The sequence below is a fragment of the Procambarus clarkii genome, chromosome 52 (assembly GCF_040958095.1).
Source record: "Procambarus clarkii isolate CNS0578487 chromosome 52, FALCON_Pclarkii_2.0, whole genome shotgun sequence".
Classification (NCBI taxonomy): Eukaryota; Metazoa; Arthropoda; class Malacostraca; order Decapoda; family Cambaridae; genus Procambarus; species Procambarus clarkii.
The window spans coordinates 19,416,780-19,441,561 of NC_091201.1; the positions used below are offsets into that span (position 1 = coordinate 19,416,780).

The 24,782-nt window shown below is 43.3% G+C and overlaps 1 protein-coding gene across 1 annotated transcript in view; it reads left to right on the plus strand.

Moving 5' to 3' along the window:
* Positions 1-24,782, plus strand: part of LOC123763679 (sphingomyelin phosphodiesterase) — a gene marked incomplete in the record, with an annotated part of 310,341 nt that overhangs the window by 118,043 nt on the left and 167,516 nt on the right.

A 24,782-nucleotide genomic window follows, 5' to 3' on the forward strand; every position in this document is an offset into this window, starting at 1 on the left:
TTTGATAGAGGTTTAATTCAGGGTCTATGCCTGAAGGCATTCAGAAACTAATAGAAGGGAGAAAGATAACTTAACACAAAACAAAACAAAAATACTTGACTTACAAATACAGTGGTACCTCGGTTTACGAACGCCCCTGTTTACGAACTTTTCGGATTATGAGCCCGATTTGTTCAGAAAATTTGAATCAGACACGAACTTTACATTGGGATACGAGTTTGTTGATCGGCGTACTGCCGACGTAGCGTGTGGTGGCACGGCGATCATGCATCAGTTTACCATTGCCTCTCGCCCAGTGACTATCCTGCCTGAATTCTTCGCAAGGATTTACTGTTTCTTTTCGGATTTTTTGCTATTTGAGCATAATTTTTTTTATTATATATCTCCCCATGGGTCCCAAGAAAGCCAGTGGTAAGGTTCAAGGCAAGAAATCACATGTGAGAAGGACCATAGAGGAAAAACGAGATCTTTCGTAAGCATGAAAATGGTACTCGTGTTGTTGAACTAGCTAGGCAGTACAACAAATCCATGTCAACGATATGCACTGTACTTACCAAGAAAAAGGATATTTTGAGTGCTAAAGTGGCAAAGGGCGTATCAACAATCACGAAGCAAAGAACACAAATACTTGAGGATGTGGAAAAGTTGTTATAAATTTGGATACACAACAAGGAGTTAGCAGGTGATAGCGTTTCAGAGGTCATCATTTGTGAGAAAGCCAGGGTATTGCACGAAGATATTGTAAAGAAAACTCCTGGAACGAGTGCAGATACGAAAGACTTTAAGGCAAGCAGGGGATGGTTTGACAAATTTAAAAAAGAAGTGTTATTTATAGTACTGTGAGGTGTGGGGAGGCTGCCAGCTCAAGCAAACCAGCGGCTGAAAGATTCATTGAATAATTTAAAGATTTTGTAGAGGCTGAGGGATATACCGCAACAAGTGTTTGTGATGAGACAAGACTGTTCTGGAAAAGATTGCCTAAGAGGACATACATTACCAAGGAGGAGAAATCTTTGCCTGGACACAAGCCTATGAAAGATAGGTTTGCGCTTGTGCTGAGTGGCGTCTTGAAAATTAAACCCTTGCTTGTGTATCATTCTAAAAATCCAAGGGTTTTCAAAAAGTATGGTGTGCAGAAAAACCGAATGTGTGTGATGTGGAGGGCTAATAATAAGGCATGGGTGACTAGGATTTTCTGTGGGGAGCCCCTACGGCTTCCTGGAGCTTATCGGGCTAATGTATGTTATATTAGACCGGGACATTAGCTATGAAGTTCAGACCTACCAAAGACCAGCACCAGAACCTGGCCCCTTCAGAGAGGTTTCCGGGTGAAATGGCCCTGGAAAACTTCCTTGCGGTTTGGCGTATTCCTTATCTGCCACTGACCAGGGTTAGGCACCCAGAAAGGTAGGCATAACAAAACAAACTCCACATGGTAAGAAACTAAAACAAAAAAACAGAACAGAGGTAAAAACTCCCTACAATCCCAAGGAAACAAGCAAACAAGCAATTATCACATTTTACTGCTGCGTATCTCATCTGCGCAGCCCTCCCCTCCCCGAGAGGGGGGCCCCGGACCTCACCGTGCTGGCTGCCTTCAGTTCGTAAGCTAGTGTCAACCGGAACAGAAGCTTCTCTGGCCTCAAATTCCTGGGCGGTGTTTGCCTTGTGTGGCGTTCTCTGCTGTCTTTCTGTGGTGGCCAGGAATACTTCATCAGTGCAGTGGCTGCTTGCACTTAGGGGCTTCTTTCCCTAAGCGCCCTGTGAGTACTGCCCCTGCGTGTCAGAGTTATCTTCCCTGGGGTATTCAGGAACTGCTCCTGTAGGGGTTCTTGCTGCTCTGCATTTGCCTCGCCCTTGGGGCCAGCTGGAACTTGAGGCCCTTGTTTGGCCTTGGGTAGGGAGTGGTGTTGTACTGGTTAGGGCGTCAAGGTGTTGCGCGGCCTGCCACTTAAGCGGCAACCAGTTCCTGTTGCCTCTGGCGACAGTGTACTTTTGCGGGGTTTTTCGTTTGTTTTGTTTTTGTTTGCCTGGTGGGGGTTCTGCCTATTTTTTTTTTTTTTTTTTTTTGAGATATATACAAGAGTTGTTACATTCTTGTACAGCCACTAGTATGCGTAGCTATAGTTCCCTATACTATTCCCTATAGTTCCCCTGATACTGTTTTGGTGGTCCTCTGCTAGGCCCCCGTGCTTGTACACGTCCCACGGGTTTTCAGTGTTATCGTATACCCCTTGTTAGTTTGGATTTTTTAACTGGTTAGCAACAACTCCTTGCCCGGGCTTCTCGTAGTTGTTACCCTATGGGCCCTGGAAACCCCTGTCGGGACTTGGTGGACCCATGGATGCATTTCTCGAGTTCCAGCCTGCCTTGTGCGGGTTTGAAGGTAGCTGTGATCTATCTCAGGGTGACAGTCACCTGTTTTGCCTCCATCTTGCTGCCTGTTGGGTTGACGACACCTTTGATCCGGAGTCTTGCGAGTCATGTTTTCTGCTTGTGCTCCAGTTTTATTTTGATGTTGTTGTTAGGGCACAGGCAGCATCCGCATTGCATGTTAGGTTTAGGTTACTGCAACGCGCTAGGTTGGTTTCCCACCTGGATGCCCCGAGGCTGCCTCGTTTTGGTTTTCGGGACCCGGACCTGGGGGCGTTGGTCGCTTCGACTTTGGCTCCTTCCGCGCTCCCTGGTCCTAACCCTGTGGTTCATCCTACACCTTCCCCCCCCTCCATGTGTCCAGCTCCCAAACATCTGAGGGTTTCGGATTCGGCACAGGGTTTAGTTGGTATTGAGACTCGGGCGGCTTCGGGGGCTACCCCCATTCGGGTTGGAGACGGAGGCATTTGAGCCGGTTCCTCCTGCTGAGGTTTCTGGTTCCCACGAGCAGGTCCCCTTCTTGTCTGCCTTTCCCCTGGACTATGCCTTTTCTTCAGGGGTAGAGGGTTTGGAGGCCGGCTCTGCCCCGGGTCCCGATGTGGGGGATCTTTGGGGCTGGGGAGGCGTTGACCTGGGGCCTTGGGCTCCCTTTAACTCCGCTTGGGTGCTTTTACCTTCCTCGTGGGGGCTTATTGCTGCAGGGGGAGGGGGTTTTCTTGACCACCTTCCCTGTATGAGTATGATTTAGGTTCGGCTCCTCCCCGAGTTTTGTTCCGGGCTCCTTTGGGTACCTCGGCTCCGTCATTCCAGAGGTTTTCTACTTTGCGTATCTCCCGAAGGAGGCTCAGGAGACTCTTGCTGCTTACCTCTTGCGAGACCCTATTTATGCCTCTGTGATGGATCCGTCCTCTTTTGAATTTGGCTCTTCTTCCCACTTTTGGGTGCTTTTGGAGGTTCCAGAATCTTTCCAGCTAGCAAACTGCCCATTATTTTCGTTGGGGCGTGGCATGGGTTCCGTCAGACCCGCATGCTTGATTGGCGTGAAACATCTACAGTTCTGCAGGTTTACCTGGGGGGGGGGGGCGGGAGTTTGAGCACCTTTATGCGTGCTTTCTCGGGATGTTGGCCTTTTCCAACTTCACATGCAGGTTCCTCTTCTTTTGGCATCGTTGGTTGCGGAGGATTTGCGCGCCCGTGGGCATTTGGCTTCTGTCTTGCGTTTCTTTTTCCTTCTCGAGCTGTCTTCTGCCTGGCTTGAGGAGGATGTGGAGGTGTTGAGTGACGGGCCTTCGTCTGGAGCGCTGACTTTGGCAGCTAGGGCGTCAGCTGCACTGTTGAAGCTCTTTACGTCCATCCTGAAGGAGGCAGTGTCTGTTTTTTGCTTCACGCCTTGCGTGCCATCAGGTTGTCCTCGCCCTCTCTTTGGAATCCGCTTGGGCCCTGGCTCTTAGGTTTTTGTCTCCGTTTTGTCCGTTGCTGTTTGCAGAGGCTGCGGTCTTGCAGTTTCTGCAAGAGGCTTCGTCTAGTTGTCGTCCTATGTCGAACTTGTTGATTCTCTGGGGCGGTCGTTCTCGGTCATCTCGGAGGGGTCGTACCAGGGTTCTGGGTTCCGCTGGTCGAGGTGGACCATTGGTGCCAGTTTTCGAGCCGTCGTTTCCTTCGCTGCCGGCGTCGTCTGGTCAGTGCGGTGATCTCGCCCCCCAGAGGTACACGAAAATGAAGGCAATATTGAGGAGCAAACTGGTAATAGGAATAAGGAGAGAGAAACAATGAGAAGGACGAGAACACAAATGAGAAAGACGAAAGCAACAAGGCGAAAGTTAAGGGCTATACCGAGAATGAATGCGGAAACAAGAAAGTTGGAACAAAAAACACAAAGGTAGCCAAGTCGTGCACGGGTACAAACAATAAGAATATAAGAACAGATGAAAATATGTGCAGGTATTATGCAAAAGGACAGTGCAGATATGGGACCAGAGGCACGGAATGCACTTTCATGCACCCACAGAAATGCCGAAACATGTTAGGGAAAGGCAGCTGTTGTTTTGGAATAGATTGTAGATATTTCCACCCTAAGTTATGCAAACTCTCAGTGAATGAGAGGAAATGCTATGATCTCCATTGCCCTGATTTCTACATGAGAGGTACACAGCGCTATATGAGAGAGGAAGTTCAATATAATAGCCCGGGAAATTTTTTAGAGGCAAGCAGAACCAGAGGGAGGAACAGACAGGCAGAAACGTTGCAGGAGTACGGATGGGGAGGGGAAAATGCCCACAACTGGACTACGTTTTGTCATCAAGCCCACACATACTACACCCCTCAACTACACAGAGACTACCACACTCCCCAGTATCACTTCCAAAACTGGACAAACCATTGCCAGACCAGCACACCTTGGGTCAGGGTAGAGAGGAAAGAGAACTACCGAAACCTTCCAGAAGTGACACACAATATGGACAATCATTCATATTTGCAAACATTCAAGGTCTAAAATCAAAGTCAAGAAATAAAGTTAAGTTCATAAATGGCCTCCTTTTAGAGTCAAACTCAATATTTGGGGCATTCATGGAAACTCATACGAAAGATTACATGGATAGTGAAATCTGGAGTCCAAATTATAATTTATATAGATGTGATAGAGAAAATAGGTCAAATGGAGGAGAAGGTCTGTATATTAACCCTCAAACCGCGCATATCATATATAAATGATATCAGTGACAAAACCGAAACCGCGAACATCATTTATATATGATTTCGTGTCTAGCGCTATAATTTAAACGCCCTGCCTGGGATAGAGGCAGCTATAGTACAGCCACGACCGATAGTTGCCAGATGCCACTTAGAAAAAAAATCCAGGCCAACATTCTTGGGTGTTAGAGCGTCAGTATTCAGCAAGCCACCAAGGCTGGTGCACGCAGCACGAGCTCACAGCACCGCTGTTCAGCTTATGACCACAGCATCGCCTACAAATGCCATAATATATATGATACTGCTATTATTTAGCAGTGATAGTATTACTGAAGCCCCCTGACTGTGATAAAATTGACCAGGATTCTGATAATAGCAGGATTGTGGTGATATTTAGTGCTGTGCTCCATGGAGGGAGGAGTAAGGCTGTGGAGGGAGGGTTGAGGTGTCGTCTTCTGACTGTGTGTGGCCAAAATTTATTGACTGCACTCACCATACCAGCTTAGTGGTTCGCTATGGTGAACACAAATGTAGATACTTATATATAACGTGTGTATAGTGTGTAATAACAGCAATAGGAGTAGGTTGGGAGCCGCCATTTTGGTGAGGGAGGTGCATCGTCTGCATGACTTATCATGTTGTTTACTGGTGACCACTATGGTCTTTGGGCAGCATACCAGCTTACTTGTACAAGTGTGGTGAATAAAACAGATACTTATATATATTATGTGTGTATATAGCATAATAACACCACAAACAATATTGTTGTTGGAGAAATATTAGTGCGTCTGGCCTTGAGGGTGGCCGCCACCAGCTGACTGTGTGAGTAGCTACGTCTTTGTGCCTTTACTCACCATACAAGCTTAGATGTACAGTTACGGTGAAAAAACATGTAAATACTTATACACAGCAGCACTTGGTTCCCGAACTTTAGTTATCCGAAACTTCTAGTTTCCCGATTGGGGTTGGGGAGTCACGCTACACGAACTAAGTTCGGGTAGGAAGTAGTCCGCCAAGCTCCATGCCGGCCGGGGTTGGGGTTACCCTACACGCACCAAGTTCGGGTGAGGAAGTAGTCTGCCAAGCGTCGTGCCGGCCCGTGGAGGTGGGTGGGTGGGTGGGAGATGGTTTATTTTGCCCACTGACCGTGTCGGGCGCCGCCTGCTACCCTGTGACATCACAGATTCACGGCCTATTGTTCCCATTGTTTGAATTTGTCACGAGACTGAAGTGCTCATTCCATGACATTGTTTTACATATCAGCACAATCACGGAACATCTGTGCACCATGTCGACTCCAAATGCACGCATTGTGTCAGTGAAAGCATCTACAAGCAGGTTAAGTAAAAGAAAGAGGTGACATTTAAGAAGAAAGTTGAAATAATTAAGAAAGTGGAGAGCGGTGTCCCTAGAAGTGTCGTGTGCGCTGAATATGGCATTAGTAAAAGTACTGTTTTTGATCTTCTTAAGGCTAAACCTATCATTTTTTACTATTTCTCTAGAAGTGAAAGTGATAAGGCAATACAAAATAGGAAGGTAGTAAGTAAAGTAAAAGTGGAGTGTGTTGATAACACAGTGTGGGAGTGGTACAAACAGAGACGTGAGGTGACGAAGAAGCCAGTGGCAGGCTGGCTGCTCGTGGAAAAGGCACGTGAATTTCACCAAGCAATGAAAATTACTTAAAAGTGTGTATACAGTGATGGATGGCTCAGAAGCTTTGAAACCCATCATGGTATTAGATTCAATAAAGTGCATGGTGAAAGACAATCTGCTGATATTGTTGGTGCTGATGAGTATTTAAGTAAATTTGCAGAGATGGTACAGGAACAAAATTTATCTCTAGAGCAAATTTATAATGCTGATGAGACAGGTTTGTACTTGCATATGCTACCCACAGACACGATGGCTCGTAGTGGTGAGGACGATCCTTCAGGTGGTTATAAACAAAACAGAGAATTTCTTTGGTGTGCTGTGCAAATGCAGCTGGCACGCACAAATTAAAATTACTTGTGATTGGAATTAGTAAAAACCCTAGGGCTTTAAAGTCAGCCAGGTGCCTCCCTGTGATTTATAAGGACTAGCTAAGTGCGTGTATGTCTCGAGTAATATTTGTCAAGTGGTTTAATAAGAACTTTGTACCCGAGGTGAAGGAGCACCCGAAAAGTGTTGGTCTCCCGCAAAACAGCAAAGTTGTGCTGCTGCTAGATAACAGTTCAACGCATCCACGCGGTGATGAGCTTATAAATGACAATATTATTGGAACGTTCTTGCCACCCAATACAACTTCAGTGATCCAACCCCCATGGATCAAGGAATAATTAAGAACCTTAACTCTTTAACTGCGCAACGCGCCTGCAGGCCCAGGCTTCAGGTGCGCAACGCGCCTCCTGGTATTTGTATTTTTCACGTTCCATTCAAAACTCCCGCGGCTACATGGGGTTCACATCAGCTTCCTCAGGGCTCTTGTAAACAGACGCCATCTTTAAAAAAAATCGTGGTCCATATTCTCAGGTGTGGGAGCCTCAGTAGTGAGTGAGCAACCAAGGCTGGCGCTCGCAGCATGAGCGCACAGCACTGCTGTTCAGCGTGTGACCACAGCATCGCCTAATAATGTCATAATATATATATAACAATGTATTATTTAGCCATGATAGTATTATAGAAGAGCCTGAGTGTGATAATGACTGGGTACAATGTTCAAATATCAGTGATTCAATGCTGTTCACGATGTTCACAGCGCTACCACAGCATTATTTCGTCCATCTAGGAATCTTCAAACGACTTTTTAGGTTCCTTTTCAAAATGAACTTGTGGTCTATTATTCATTTACAGGAATTTGTGATCAGGATTGTGATTATAATTAGCGTTGAGCGTAGTATTGTGGAAGGAGGAATTGTGGTGAGGGAGGGAGAGAATTGAGGTACCCTCACTGTGTGGCAGCCACTCTTGTTTTGCTCACCATACTAGCTTCGTGGTTCACTATGGGGAACACACATGAACATGGGTATATACAGTGTGTGTATGTATATAGTGTAATAACAGCAACACGAGTATGTTGAGAGAAGCTAAGAACATAAGAACAAAGGTAACTGCAGAAGGTCTATTGGCCCATACGAGGCAGCTGCTATTGGCCCATACGAGGCAGCTGCTATTGGCCCATACGAGGCAGCTGCTATTGGCCCATACGAGGCAGCTGCTATTGGCCCATACGAGGCAGCTGCTATTGGCCCATACGAGGCAGCTGCTATTGGCCCATACGAGGCAGCTGCTATTGGCCCATACGAGGCAGCTGCTATTGGCCCATACGAGGCAGCTGCTATTGGCTCATACGAGGCAGCTGCTATTGGCCCATACGAGGCAGCTGCTATTGGCCCATACGAGGCAGCTGCTATTGGCCCATACGAGGCAGCTGCTATTGGCCCATACGAGGCAGCTGCTATTGGCCCATACGAGGCAGCTGCTATTGGCCCATACGAGGCAGCTGTTATTGGCCCATACGGGGCAGCTACTATTGGCCCATACGAGGCACCTGCTATTGGCCCATACGAGGCACCTGCTATTGGCCCATACGAGGCACCTGCTGTTGGCCCATACGAGGCAGCTGCTGTTGGCCCATACGAGGCAGCTGCTGTTGGCCCATACGAGGCAGCTGCTGTTGGCCCATACGAGGCAGCTGCTGTTGGCCCATACGAGGCAGCTGCTATTGGCCCATACGAGGCAGCTGCTATTGGCCCATATGAGGCAGCTGCTACGCGATGTTCTGAATGTGTTGATGGTAAATGTATATAGTGTGTGACAGTGTATAGTGTGTACATATGTTGTAAATATACATAAATGAACATGAAATATTGGCGTGAGTAACTGTATGATGGGAGGGGCAAAGTTGGCGAATACAATGTTAACATAAGAACATAAGAACAAAGGCAACTGCAGAAGGCCTATTGGCCCATACGAGGCAGCTCCTATTTATAACCACCCAATCCCACTCATATACTTGTCCAACCCGCGCTTGAAACAATCGAGGGACCCCTCGATTGGGCCTCATAGCCTGGTGGATAGCGCGCAGGACTCATAATTCTGTGGCGCGGGTTCGATTCCCGCACGAGGCAGAAACAAATGGGCAAAGTTTCTTTCACCCTGAATGCCCCTGTTACCTAGCAGTAAATAGGTACCTGGGAGTTAGTCAGCTGTCACGGGCTGCTTCCTGGGGGTGGAGGCCTGGTCGAGGACCGGGCCGCGGGGACACTAAAGCCCCGAAATCATCTCAAGATAACCTCAAGATAACCCCACCTCCACAATGTTACGCAGCAATTGGTTCCACAAATCAACAACCCTGTTACTGAACCAGTATTTACCCAAGTCTTTCCTAAATCTAAACTTATCCAATTTATACCCATTGTTTCGTGTTCTGTCTTGTGTTGATACTTTTAATACCCTATTAATATCCCCTTTGTTATGTCCATTCACCCACTTGTAAACCTCTATCATGTCACCCCTAACTCTTCGCCTTTCCAGTGAATGCAACTTAAGCTTTGTTAATCTTTCTTCATATAAAAGATTTCTAATATGGGGAATTTACTTAGTCATCCTACGCTGGACACGTTCAAGTGAATTTATATCCATTCTATAATATGGCGACCAAAACTGAACTGCATAATCTAAATGGGGCCTAACTAGAGCAAGATATAGCTTGAGAACCACACCAGGTGTCTTGTTACTAACGCTGCGATTAATAAATCTAAGTGTCCGATTTGCCTTATTACGAACATTTATGCATTGATCCTTTTGTTTTAAATTCTTACTAATCATAACTCCCAGATCCCTTTCGCAATCCGACTTCGCAATCTCAACACCATCTAGCTCGTATCTTGTAACTCTATCATCATTACCTAGCCTCAGAACTTTACATTAATCAGCATTAACCCTTAAAGTGCGCATCACTTCATATGAAGTGTAAATCGTTTTACCAGTCAACTGCGCTTCACTTCATATGAAGTGTATGGGTACCGCGCACGATTTGAATGGCCCGCGGTGTAGCTGGGGGTCCCATACGCTGCCCAGGGGCTCTAGTAAACAGCGGCCATTTTGAAAAAAATTCCAGCTCACGATTTGATGACATGGGAGGCCTCAGTTTAGCGAGAGTCACCATGGCGAGCGCACGGTCAAACGCCTCACGGGCACGCACCACTCAGTCCCTCACCCCAGAGCAAATAGCCCACGAATTATTCTCTGAAGGTGAAGAAAGTGTGTTTGACGATTCAGACAACGATGAGGATTATACACAGTTGTCGGGTGATAGTAGCAGCAGCAGTGAAAGTGAGAATGACCGCCATGCCATGGCGAGGCCTATACGCTCTCCCATGCCTCCTCGCCCATTTTCTACCCCAATTCTACCACGACCTCACAGTTCCTGTGGATATTTTCTGTTTGAGGGTGACGAGTCAGAGGGAGGTGACTCCTTTTCTGGGTTTAGTGACTCAGATCAAAGTTTTATTGAGCCTGTGGCTGGTACCAGTGGTGTAACTGGGCGAGAAATTGTCGCGTCAGCAGCATCTCGCCCAGCCAAGCGCCACCGCATGGCACCACATGAGGGACCAAGACCCTCGTGTTCACATGCATCCACCTCACGTGCATCCACCTCACGTGCATCCACCTCACGTGCATCCACCTCACGTGCATCCACCTCAAGTGCATCCACCTCACGTGCACCCACCTCACGTGCACCCACCTCACGTGCACCCACCTCACGTGCACGTAGCCGCCGTGCTTCTCGTAGACGGTATTCAGCTCCTGGTCGCCGGTATGAACATAAGAACATAAGAACAAAGGTAACTGCAGAAGGCCTATTGGCCCATACGAGGCAGCTCCTATTCTATAACCACCCAATCCCACTCATATACTTGTCCAACCCGTGCTTGAAACAATCGAGGGACCCCACCTCCACAATGTTACGCGGCAATTGGTTCCACAAATCAACAACCCTGTTACTGAACCAGTATTTACCCAAGTCTTTCCTAAATCTAAACTTATCCAATTTATATCCATTGTTTCGTGTTCTGTCCTGTGTTGATACTTTTAATACCCTATTAATATCCCCCCGGTTATGTCCATTCATCCACTTGTAAACCTCTATCATGTCACCCCTAACTCTTCGCCTTTCCAGTGAATGCAACTTAAGCTTTGTTAATCTTTCTTCATATGAAAGATTTCTAATTTGGGGAATTAACTTAGTCATCCTACGCTGGACACGTTCAAGTGAATTTATATCCATTCTATAATATGGCGACCAAAACTGAACTGCATAATCTAAATGGGGCCTAACTAGAGCAAGATATAGCTTGAGAACCACACCAGGTGTCTTGTTACTAACGCTGCGATTAATAAATCCAAGTGTCCGATTTGCCTTATTACGAACATTTATGCATTGATCCTTTTGTTTTAAATTCTTACTAATCATAACTCCCAGATCCCTTTCGCAATCCGACTTCGCAATCACAACACCATCTAGCTCGTATCTTGTAACTCTATCATCATTACCTAACCTCAGAACTTTACATTTATCAGCATTAAACTGCATCTGCCAATCCTTTGACCATTTCAAAACCCTATCTAGATCAACTTGAAGTGATAGTGAGTCCTCCTCCGAATTAATTTCCCTACCGATTTTCGTATCATCGGCAAATTTGCAAATGTTGCTACTCAAACCTGAATCTAAATCATTTATATATATTATAAACAACAGAGGTCCCAGGACAGAGCCTTGAGGCACTCCACTTACAACATTTTCCCACTCTGACTTGATTCCATTTATACTAACTCTCTGTTTCCTTTGGTATAGCCATGCCCTAATCCAGCTTAATATAGCACCCCCAATACCATGAGACTCTATTTTTTTAATCAGTCTTACATGTGGCACTGTATCAAAAGCTTTGCTAAAGTCAAGGTATACAACATCGCAATCCTTACCACTATCAACTGCCTCAACAATGCTAGAATAAAAAGATAACAAATTTGTTAAACATGAACGGCCATTTATAAAACCATGTTGCGACTCAATTATTAATTTATGTTTTTCAAGATGAAGACGAATTTTATTTGCTATTATAGATTCGAGTAACTTTCCCACAATAGACGTTAGGCTAATTGGTCGATAGTTAGACGCAAGTGATCTATCTCCTTTCTTAAAAACTGGTATCACATTAGCAACTTTCCAAAACTCTGGCACTCTGCCTGACTCTATTGATTTATTAAATATGGTTGACAGTGGGTCACAAAGCTCCTCTTTGCATTCTTTAAGCACCCTAGCAAACACTTCATCCGGCCCTGGGGATTTGTTTGGTTTGAGTTTTACTATTTGTTTAAGAACATCCTCCCTGGTAACTGCTAAACTCGTCAACCTGTCCTCGTCCCCACCCACATAGACTTGTTCGGCTGAAGGCATATTGTTAAGTTCCTCTTTAGTAAATACAGATACAAAATATTTATTAAAAATACTACTCATCTCTTCATCTCTATCTGTTATTTGACCTGTCTCAGTTTTTAATGGACCTATCCTTTCCCTAGTCTTAGTACGATATAACTGAAAAAACCCTTTAGGATTTGTCTTTGCTTGCCCTGCTATGCGAACTTCATAGTTTCTTTTTGCTTTCCTTATCTCTTTTTTTAACATTTCTAACTAGTTGTACGAATTCCTGTTCTAAAGTGACCTCCCCATTTTTAATCCTTTTGTACCAAGCTCTCTTTTTACCTATAAGGTTCTTCAAATTCTTTGTTATCCACTTTGGGTCATTAGTATACGATCTATTCAATTTGTATGGTATACTACGTTCCTGTGCTTTGTTTACAATATTCTTAAATAAGTTATATATTGAATCCACATCGAAATCCCCATTTAAGTCACCTATCGCTGGGTTCATGTCTCGCTCCAAGACCGGCCCACACCCCATACCCAAGCCTTTCCAATCAATTTGACCCAAAAAATTTCTTAGGCTATTAAAATCAGCTTTTCGAAGATCTGGCACTTTAACAGAATTTTCTCCTACTGGTCTATTCCATTCTATGCTAAATCTGATTTCTTTGTGATCACTGCTCCCTAGCTCACTCCCTATTTCGATGTCATTAATTTGCGTTTCCCTGTTAGTTAACACTAAATCTAAAATATTATTTTCCCGTGTTGGTTCCTTAATGTGTTGCGTAAGAAAGCAATCGTCAATTAATTCTAGAAAATCTTCTGCTTCACTATTCCCTGTTTTGTTCAACCAGTTTATTCCGCTAAAATTAAAGTCACCCATGACATAAATACTGTTAGATCTAGATGCTCTAGATATTTCATCCCATAGATGCTTTGCTTCCATTCTGTCTAAATTTGGTGGCCTATATATTACTCCTATTATAATATTATTAGCTTTTTCGTTTAATTCAATCCAAATAGTTTCTGTGTGTGGCTCTGTTTTGATTCCCTCTTTGAGACTACATTTCAAATTGTCCCTAACATATATGGCTACTCCACCTCCTCGTCTAATATATCTATCTGTGTGAAATAGTTTAAATCCATATATTTGATATTCAGCTAATAGTTCTCTATTTTCTACATTCATCCACGTTTCGGTAAGTGCAATAATATCTATTTTTTCTGTGCAGACAAGAGCATTTAATTCGTTAATTTTATTTCTTAGACTTCTACTGTTAGTGTAATATACCCTAAGTGAATTGTTATTTTGCGGACCTTCTCTTTCCCTGATCGTATGCATCGCTTCCTCGCCGTCTTTCCTCTGCATCTCGCAGGACGCCTGGTATACTTGAGTGGAGTGATGGTGACGATTTTATTCCTAATATTCCTCACTTTGACGATAAAGATGTAGGGATTACAAACCTTTTCCCTAATCAAGGTGAGGACATGGCTGAGATGGAATATTTTACAGCATTCTATGATGAACCACTCATGGAATACATTGTACACCAAACGAACCTGCATGCTGCTTACCTGATTGAGAGGGAAATCACAGAATTTTCACGACTGCAGCGTTGGAAAAATACCACAGTGGCGGAAATGTATGTGTTTTTGGCACTCTGTTTGTTGATGAAGCACTGTCACAAACATGCAATAAATGACTATTGGAGCAAGGACAAGACAATACCAACACCTTTATTCGGGAAATATATGTCACGAGACAGGTTTCAGATACTCCTCAGGTGTCTACATTTTGGAAGTGTTCAGGACCGAACACCTGATGATAGACTGTGGCGAGTGAGGCACTACATGAACGATGTTATTGGAAAATTCAGAGATTTTTACGTACCAGCACAGAAGCTGGTGGTTGATGAATCTCTCATACTTTTCAAGGGACGTGTTCCATTCAAACAGTACGTTCCCTCAAAACGAAACCGATTTGGCCTGAAATTTTTTGTTCTTTGTGATTGTGAGACAGGATACGTGTTACACATGATTCTGTACTCGGCTAGTGATGTAGACATTCCCGGTAACGACGAACATGGATTCTCGGGGAGTGTAGTGAAGACCATCATGGCTCCGTGGATGAACAAGGGACACATTTTATACACAGCTAATTACTATACAAGTCCCTTGCTAGCTCGGTTCTTGCTAGAAAATAGAACTGGATTGGTTGGTACAGTAAAGCCACAACGAAGGGAAATGCCTGTGTTTGACAACGACATTGCAGTTGGTGAGTGTCAGAGAAGGAAAAGTGATAATATTCTGTCAGTTCGGTGGAAAGACAAAAGAGAGGTGAACTTGTTGACAACAATTCATGATGGAACAATGGTGAACAGTGGGAAAGTGAGCCATAAAACAAACGCACCACTATATAAGCCAGACTGTGTTTTAGACTATATTATCAACATGCGGTTGATTGATAAATCAGACATGATGATTGGCACTGCAGAGTGTGTGCGGAAGACATGTAGGTGGACGAAAAAAGTGTTCTTCCATCTTGTGGACATGAGCATGCTGAACTGTTTCAACATGTACCTTGTGAGAACTGGACGTAAGCCCACTTTCCGTGACTTTGTATTTGATGCTGCAATACAGTTATTAGGAAAGTTTGCAAAAGATGTCCCAGGTATTCAGCGGCCCATCATAAACCCACTGTTGCAGCATGCTGGTACTCCATGCCTCGCTCACACTGAAGGCTTCCTAGCACACAAACTTAAGTATTTGCCACCTGGTGTGAAGCGTGCAATAGCCCAACGTGATTGCTTGGTGTGTAAAACAACGACACGTAGAGACAAGAAACGGAAGCTTGTGCAAACATGGTGTGAAACGTGTGGTATCCCATTATGTGCTGTCGACTGCTTCAATGACTACCACAGTCTAGAAATCTTCTAAGTGTGCTTCAAAGTGTGTATAGCGTGTGCGAGTGTGTAAATATGTAAACATATAAGCAGATAGCGTGTGCGTGTGTGTAAATATATACAAATATAAGCAGAACATACAATATAATAGACTGTAATGACATATTATATTGCCGTAATTGAAAACATTTGTGTGCGCCTGTGTATACTCAAATATGCAACAATTATTGATACAAAATATGTTCAAACAGTATTTGAAACACAATTAGTGAAAAAAAATTAGATAAAATGCGCTTAGACATTGTAAATAAATAGCGCGAAAATATATTTGTGGCAACTCTGGCTGTTTGAGGACCGCGCGCAACACCTCCCGGGCGTGTACTGCATGAGCGAACATGCAGATTGTGACGTCATCACCGTCCTTCTCGGCGCTATTGCAACAAAAGTAAGTACAATAGAATTTTTTTTTTATTTTTCCCGTGATCAGTGAACAGAACTTAACAGATTAGCAAAAAAAAAAAAATTTTTTTTTTTTTCAAAATGACATGCGCCTGTGTGGATGGCAGGATATTAGACCCCGAGCATGTTAAGGGTTAAACTGCATTTGCCAATCCTTTGACCATTTCAAAACCCTATCTAGATCAACTTGAAGTGATAGTGAGTCCTCCTCCGAATTAATTTCCCTACCGATTTTCGTATCATCGGCAAATTTGCAAATGTTGCTACTCAAACCTGAATCTAAATCATATATACATATTATAAACAACAGAGGTCCCAGGACAGAGCCCTGAGGTACTCCACTAACAACATTATCCCACTCTGACTTAACCCCATTTATACTAACTCTCTGTTTCCTTTGGAATAGCCATGCCCTAATCCAGGTTAATATAGCACCCCCAATACCATGAGCTTCTATTTTTTTAATCAGTCTTTCATGTGGCACTGTATCAAAAGCTTTGCTAAAGTCAAGGTACACAACATCACAATCCTTACCACTATCAACTGCCTCAACTATGCTAGAATAAAAAGATAGCAAATTTGTTAAACATGAACGGCCAATTATAAAACCATGTTGCGACTCAATTATTAATTTATGTTTTTCAAGATGACATTTATGTTTTTCAAGATGAAAAACATGTTTTTCAATGTTGGAGAAGTGAGGGAGGGAGGGCTGGCAGGGTGTGACAGCTCTCACTCGCGGTGTAGTGAATGTGTTGATGGTGAATGTATATAGTGTGTGACAGTGTATAGTCTGTAAATAGATTGTATATATACATAAATTAGCATGATACATGGTAAATATGTGCAACGTGTATACACAAGTGTCATGCACGTAACACAGTGTCCTTGGGCAGTACGGATGTTTTACTGCCATAATATAGTGTACATGTTCATTATACATAGGATTAGCGCATAAAAACAAATAAAATATGAGTAGTATTTTTAACAAATATTTTATATCTGTATTTACTAAAGAAGAACTTAACAATATGCCTTCAGCCGAACAAGTCTATGTGGGTGGTGATGAGGACAGGTTGACTAGTTTAGCAGTTACCAGGGAGGATGTAATCAAACAATTAGTAAAACTAAAACCAAACAAATCCCCAGGGCTGGATGAAGTGTTTGCCAGGGGGCTTAAAGAATGCAAAGAGGAGCTTTCCGAGCCACTGTCTACCATATTTAATAAATCAATAGAGTTAGGCAGAGTGCCAGAGTCATGGAAGGTAGCTAATGTGGTACCAATTTTTAAGAAAGGAGATACAAATTGCAAATACAATTCGTCTCCATCTTGAAAAACATAAATTAATAAATGAGTCGCAACATGGTTTTACAAATGGCTGTTCATGTTTAACAAATTTGCTAACTTTTTATTCCAGCATAGTTGAGGCAGTTGATAGTGGTAAGGATTGTGATGTTGTGTACCTTGACTTTAGCAAAGCTTTTGATACAGTGCTACATGAAAGACTGATTAAAAAAATAGAAGCTCATGGTATTGGGGGTGCTATATTAAGTTGGATTAGGGCATGGCTATTCCAAAGGAAACAGAGAGTTAGTATAAATGGGGTTAAGTCAGAGTGGGATAATGTTGTTAGTGGAGTACCTCAGGGCTCTGTCCTGGGACCTCTGTTGTTTATAATATATATAAATGATTTAGATTCAGGTTTGAGTAGCAACATCTGCAAATTTGCAGATGATACAAAACTCAGTAGGGAAATCAACACGAAAGAAGACTCGCTATCACTTCAAATTGATCTAAATAGGGTTTTAGAATGGTCAAAAGATTGGCAGATGCAGTTTAATGCTGATAAATGTAGAGTTTTGAGGCTGGGTAATGATGATAGAGTTACAAGATACGAGCTAGATGGTGTTGAGATTGCGAAGTCGGATTGCGAAAGGGATCTGGGAGTTATGATTAGTAAGAATTTAAAACAAAAGGATCAATGCATGAATGTTCGTAATAAGGCGAATAGGACACTGGGATTTATTAATCGAAGCGTTAGTAACAAGACACACAGTGTCTTGTCACAGTGAGAGGTTGTGTTAGCTGGAGCTCTGGAGTAACATTATTATTGCAATAATGGAAGGATTAGTGAAGGATTTGGTGAGTCTGGTTGGAGCTCTGAGAGCAGAAATGGATTCCCTGTGGGAGGAGGTATGACGGCTGAGACTTCGGGAGGAAACGAAGGAGGAGACCAGTGTTGACGAGACCTCATCGTGGAGAGTCGTGAAGGACAGGGGTCTTAAGAAGACCTTGACAAGGCCGCCTACAGACTCCCTAAGGACAGCAAATTCATTTGCCGTGTTGGAGGATGAGTGCTGTGGTGCGCCTGCAGCGAGGAGCAGCGGAGCACAGGCCCCTCAGGCTGCTCAGAAAGTTAAGGAGGTGCCGAAGCGAATTTTGGTTGTGGGAGATTCCCAGGTGAGGTATTTAGACAGAACGTTTTGCGCCAGAGATAGGGGAAACAGATTAAGGGTTTGCTATCCGGGAGCTGGAATTGGTGATATTGTTGGAAACATGAATGATATTATGACGGGAAATGGGAACAAACCCATTATTTGTATTAGTGCAGGGGGTAATGATGTTGGACGAGTTAGGAGTGAGGAACTAATACAGAGATTCAGGACAGCCATTGAATTAGTTAGGAGCAAGGGAGGAGTCCCGATCATATGTGGCATTCTTCGAAGAAAGGGAGTGGGAAATGAATGGATGTCGAGGGCACTTGGTGTCAATTGCCGGCTGGAAAGATATTGCAAATCAAATGCAATATCTTTCATAGACAACTGGGAACACTTCTATGGAAGAAATGAAACGTATGCTCGTGATGGGGTGCATCTATCGAGGGCTGGGGTTGTTGCTGTTGCGAACTCGTTGGAACCAGTGGTTAGAGGTGTTTGGGTTTAAACTGTTAGTAGATAGTGGTATGGGAATTGATTTGGAGGAAGGAGGTAATAAAAGTATGTGTTCGTGGGAGAAAAGAATTGGCAAAATGATCAGGGAAAGAAAAGGGCCTCAAAATAACAATTCACTTAGGATATATTACACTAACAGTAGAAGTCTAAGAAATTAAATTAATGAATTAAATGCTCTTGTCTGCACAGAAAAAATAGATATTATTGCACTTACCGAAACGTGGATGAATGTAGAAAATAGAGAACTATTAGCTGAATATCAGATAAATGGATTTAAACTATTTCACACAGATAGATATATTACACGAGGAGGGGGAGAAGCCATATATGTTAGGGACAATTTGAAATGTAGTCTCAAAGAGGGAATCAAAACTGAGCCACACACAGAAACTACAGTATTTGGATAGAATTAAACGAAAAAGCAAATAATATTATAATAGGAGTTATATATAGGCCACCAAATTTAGACAGAATGGAAGCAAAGCATCTATGGGATGAAATATCTAGAGCATCTAGATCTAACAGTTTATGTCATGGGTGACTTTAATTTTAGTGGAATAAACTGGGTGAACAAAACAGGGAATAGTGAAGCAGAAGATTTTCTAGAATTAATTGATGATTGCTTTCTTACGCAACACATTAAGGAACCAACGCGGGAAAATAATATTTTAGATTTAGTGTTAACTAACAGGGAAACACAAATTAATGACATCGAAATAGGGAGTGAGCTAGGGAACAGTGATCACAAAGTAATCAGATTTAGCATAGAATGGAATAGACCTGTAGGAGAAAATTCTGTTAAAGTGCCAGATTTTCGAAATGCTGATTTTAATAGCCTAAGAAATTTTTTGGGTCAAATAGATTGGAAACTCTTGGATATGGGGTGTGGGCCGGTCTTAGAGCGAGACGTGAACCCAGCGATAGGTGACGTAAAAGGGGATTTCGATGTGGATTTAATATATAACTTATTTAAGAATATTCTAAACAAAGCACAGGAACGTAGTATACCATACAAATTGAATAGATCGAATACTAATGACCCAAAGTGGATAACAAATAATTTAAAGAACCTTATAGGTAAAAGAGAGCTTGGTACAAATGGATTAAGAATGGGGAAGTCAGTTTAGAACAGGAATTCATAAAACTGGTTAGAAATGTTAAAAAAGAGATTAGGAAAGCAAAAAGAAACTATGAAGTTCGCATAGCAGAGCAAGCAAAGTCAAATCCTAAAGGGTTTTTTCAGTTATATCGAACTAAGACTAGGGAAAGGATAGGTCCATTAAAATCTGAGACAGGTCAAATAACGGATAATGACAAGGAGATGAGTAGTATTTTTAACAAATATTTTATATCTGTATTTACTAAAGAAGAACTTACCAATATGCCTTCAGCCGAACAAGTCTATGTGGGTGGGGATGAGGACAGGTTGACTAGTTTAGCAGTTACCAGGGAGGATGTAATTAAACAATTAGAAAAACTAAAACCAAACAAATCCCCAGGGCCGGATGAAGTGTTTGCCAGGGTGCTTAAAGAATGCAAAGAGGAGCTTTCCAAGCCACTGTCTACCATATTTAATAAATCAATAGAGTCAGGCAGAGTGCCAGAGTCATGGAAGGTAGCTAATGTGGTACCAAAAATTTTTAAGAAAGAAGATAGATCACTTGCGTCAAACTATCGGCCAATTAGCCTAACGTCTATTGTGGGAAAGTTACTTGAATCAATAATTGCAAATACAATTCGTTTCCATCTTCAAAAACATAAATTAATAAATGAGTCGCAACATGGTTTTACAAATGGCCGTTCATGTTTAACAAATTTGCTAACTTTTTATTCCAGCATAGTTGAGGCAGTTGATAGTGGTAAGGATTGTGATGTTGTGTACCTTGACTTTAGCAAAGCTTTTGATACAGTGCCACATGAAAGACTAATTAAAAAAATAGAAGCTCATGGTATTGGGGGTGCTATATTAAGTTGGATTAGGGCATGGCTATTCCAAAGGAAACAGAGAGTTAGTATAAATGGGGTTAAGTCAGAGTGGGATAATGTTGTTAGTGGAGTACCTCAGGGCTCTGTCCTGGGACTTCTGTTGTTTATAGTATATATAAATGATTTAGATTCAGGTTTGAGTAGCAACATTTGCAAATTTGCCGATGATACGAAAATCGGTAGGGAAATTAATTCGGAGGAGGACTCGCTATCACTTCAAGTTGATCTAGATAGGGTTTTGAAATGGTCAAAGGATTGGCAAATGCAGTTTAATGCTGATAAATGTAAAGTTCTGAGGCTAGGTAATGATGATAGAGTTACAAGATATGAGCTAGATGGTGTTGAGATTGCGAAGTCGGATTGCGAAAGGGATCTGGGAGTTATGATTAGTAAGAATTTAAAACAAAAGGATCAATGCATGAATGTTCGTAATAAGGCGAATAGGACACTGGGATTTATTAATCGAAGCGTTAGTAACAAGACATCTGGTGTGGTTCTTAAGCTATATCTTGCTCTGGTTAGGCCCCATTTAGATTATGCAGTTCAGTTTTGGTCGCCGTACTATAGAATGGATATAAATTCACTTGAACGTGTCCAGCGTAGGATGACTAAGTTAATTCCCCAAATTAGAACTCTTTCATATGAAGAAAGATTAACAAAGCTTAAGTTGCATTCACTGGAAAGACGAAGAGTTAGGGGTGACATGATAGAGGTCTACAAGTGGATGAATGGATATAACAAAGGGGATATTAATAGGGTATTAAAATTATCAACACAAGACAGAACGCGAAACAATGGGTATAAATTGGATAAGTTTAGATTTAGGAAAGACTTGGGTAAATACTGGTTCAGTAACAGGGTTGTTGATTTGTGGAACCAATTGCCGCGTAACGTGGTGAAGATGGGGTCCCTCGATTGTTTCAAACGCGGGTTGGACATGTATATGAATGGGATTGGGTGGTTATAGATAGGAGCTGCCTCGTATGGGCCAATAGGCCTTCTGCAGTTACCTTTGTTTTGATGTTCTTATGTTATGTTCTTAATATGTATTTGGAACTGCACGCTAAAAATGAACAAAAATATATTCGCGGCAACTCGCGCGCCCCGCCCCGGGCGCCCCACTGGCCCCGGGCGCCCCACTGGCCCCGGGAGCTTACTGCACTGGCGCACGGGGAATGATGACGTCACACACCACCTTATGGACCTCATAGCAGCCAAAGTAAGTACAATTTCAAAATTCCATTGCTATACCCATATACAGGGAGGTTTTTTTTGACACTTTCAAAACTAAAAAGAATTTTTTCCCGAGAATTTATTTCTTGCGCACTGGGGTGTCATATTTATAGGCCGCGCAGGTAAAGGGTTAAACACCACTACAAGAGGATGTTTGCCAGATGTCTTAATACTGTAATTAGCTTGGAACAATTAACCACCGTGCTGCGCGGAGTTTATTGTGAAATTCCCCCGGTGCGCATAAAGTAAAGTGTTCCCAAAAAATTCTTTTTTCTTTGTAAAATGATAAATTTCCTTCCCTGAACATGTCTATGTAAAAATAAATACCAAATTCCACTTACTTTGGCTGTGGGGACGTGGACAAGGTGCGCTGTGACGTCATCAGGGCCTGGTCGCTCGTGGGTGAATCGCCTAGACATGGTCGCGCGGGCCATTCAAACACCGGGTGTTGCCACAAATATATTTTCAATTATTTGTTTTATGTATTTCCAATGCAGTTTTATTTGTTTTTTTATTGTATATGATGCATATTTGTGTCCTTTACAATATATATACAGTGGAACGTTCATAATGTTCCCTGGAACTGTGATACATGTGTCAGTAATGTGTCCACAATAAATGTTTATTGTCGCAATATTACCTGTTAAAAATTCACTAAAATTACAATATGTACAGTTTCACACACTATTTACACAGTAACACACTGTGTTTACACACTCAGTACTTCAGAAGTGAGTAATAATCAACGAAGTAGCCCATGGTACACAGAGCGACTTTCCTCTCAGTGCACCAGGTACAGATAAATTTTCGCTTCCTGTTTCTTCATTCTGTGTGCTTGCAAATAACGCACTCACATACACCCTTGGCTTTAGTACTTGTAGGTTGTATGTAGCCAAGCTTGTAAAGCAGGTAGTGTTGAAAAGATTATAGGAAAAGTTCAATTTGTAAGGTAGTCTTGAAAAGATCACTTTGTATGGTCCCACACAGGAAGAGATTCAGCTTACCTCAAGAGTGTCTGTCAGTCAGAAAGAGATTCAGCTAGCCTCAAAGAGTGTCCATCAGTTAGGAAGAGATTCAGGTATTCTTGAAAATATCTGTGGAAAACACCACCATGGAAGCCACTAACACTCTTCATCTATGCTATTTGTATCAGATGCATCATCACTGAAAGCAGAAAACGATTCATCTATGTATCATCTAAATAAATTGTAAATAGCATAGGATTGCAATGGTGACGCTCAGAGCTGCAACTGGATACGCTCGCTGTATTTTCCTCATAGGTGCTGTATCACTTGCATCCAACCTTTGTGTTAGGTCCTTATTGCGCCTAGCTTCCCCAATATTATGACCCTTATGTTCTTCAAACAATAAGGTTTGAATTTCACCGACAGAGCATTATCTTTCAACACCGCGTCGGACAGGTGCTTGGGAGCCAGAGGCGCGTGCGCCACCCATGGCTGCTCATTCAGTACTAACCCTGCCAGCAGCCCTAGGGCATTCTGGGAATTTTTTCCAAGATGGCTGCCTCTCACTGGAGGTCCTAAGAGCCCATTTCGTACACAACCAACCTCGTACACATTTAGAATTGGTTACGAAAAATCAAAGAGTTTTCTCAGTTGGTGCAGTTTCCCGCCGACAGAGAATACTCGGTTGGCGCAGTTAAGTGGTTAATAACCCTGTGGACGACCTGGGAGACCCGCACCCGTGAACAGGAAACAAGGGAGACTGGATCAACCCAAAGCGCGTCCCCCTGACACAGAAGCCGTGGCGCGCAAATAATGGCGGAGGGCCGCAACCGGACACAAAACATGATGCACCCCGGCCTGACCAACCAAGCATCAACAACCCAAGGACCCCTCCAGAAGGCAGCAGTTTCATTCTTCGCCAAAGAAGGAGGAGATGGCTGCAGATGAACAAACCGATCGCCACGACCGAAAGAGCAGAAAGCCCTTCGCCGGAGGAGAGCATGAAGCTCCCTGACCCGACCCTCAGAGGCTAATGCCAACAGGAAAAGAGCTTTTGAGAAACAATCGGGAACCGAAGGGGCGAGGAGAAGAGAGAAAAGAGAGCACCCTGTCCAATGACCAGGATGACTTAGGCGGCGCATGAGCAGACCAGAGGTGAAACAACGCACGAGACAGCTTGCAAATCGGTGCAGAAGTTACATCAATACCGAAAGCCAGCTGAAGCGGCTCGCCAGTGCCACTCAATACGAAGCGACGGTATTCGGAATAAGATAATGGTCCTGGAACAACCAAGAAAGAAAGGACACCACCACCCTAACCAAAAGCGAATCACAACGACGTCAAAAAGAACCGGAAGGACCGCCAAGAAACCTCATCCTGCCACCAAGACGAAGACCGCAGGTGGGACGCTAACAAGGAAGCCACCTGATCACCATAAAGATGATGATTAACTCGAGTCAAAAATACCAAACACGAAGACTCTAGGAGAAGATCGTACCAGCCACGTGACGTTTCGGTTCGATCTGCTAGAAGAGGCGGAGCCGTGGGAAAACCTCTGGGTTCGGACACCGAGCAAACAGCGCCTGAAACCACGGCTGGGCCGGCCACCACGGGGTCAAGAAGACTACTGTCCCCTGGTACGTCTCCAAGCAAGTCAGGACCTGGAGTAACAGCTAAACCGCGGAAAAGAGATACAGGAACCTCGACCTCGACCAGTCCTGCTGAAAGGCATCGACCCCGACGGCCTTGCAGTCGGGAAAGGATGCCACATACTGCAGAAGGCGCTGCGACCACGCTGATGTGAAGAGGTTC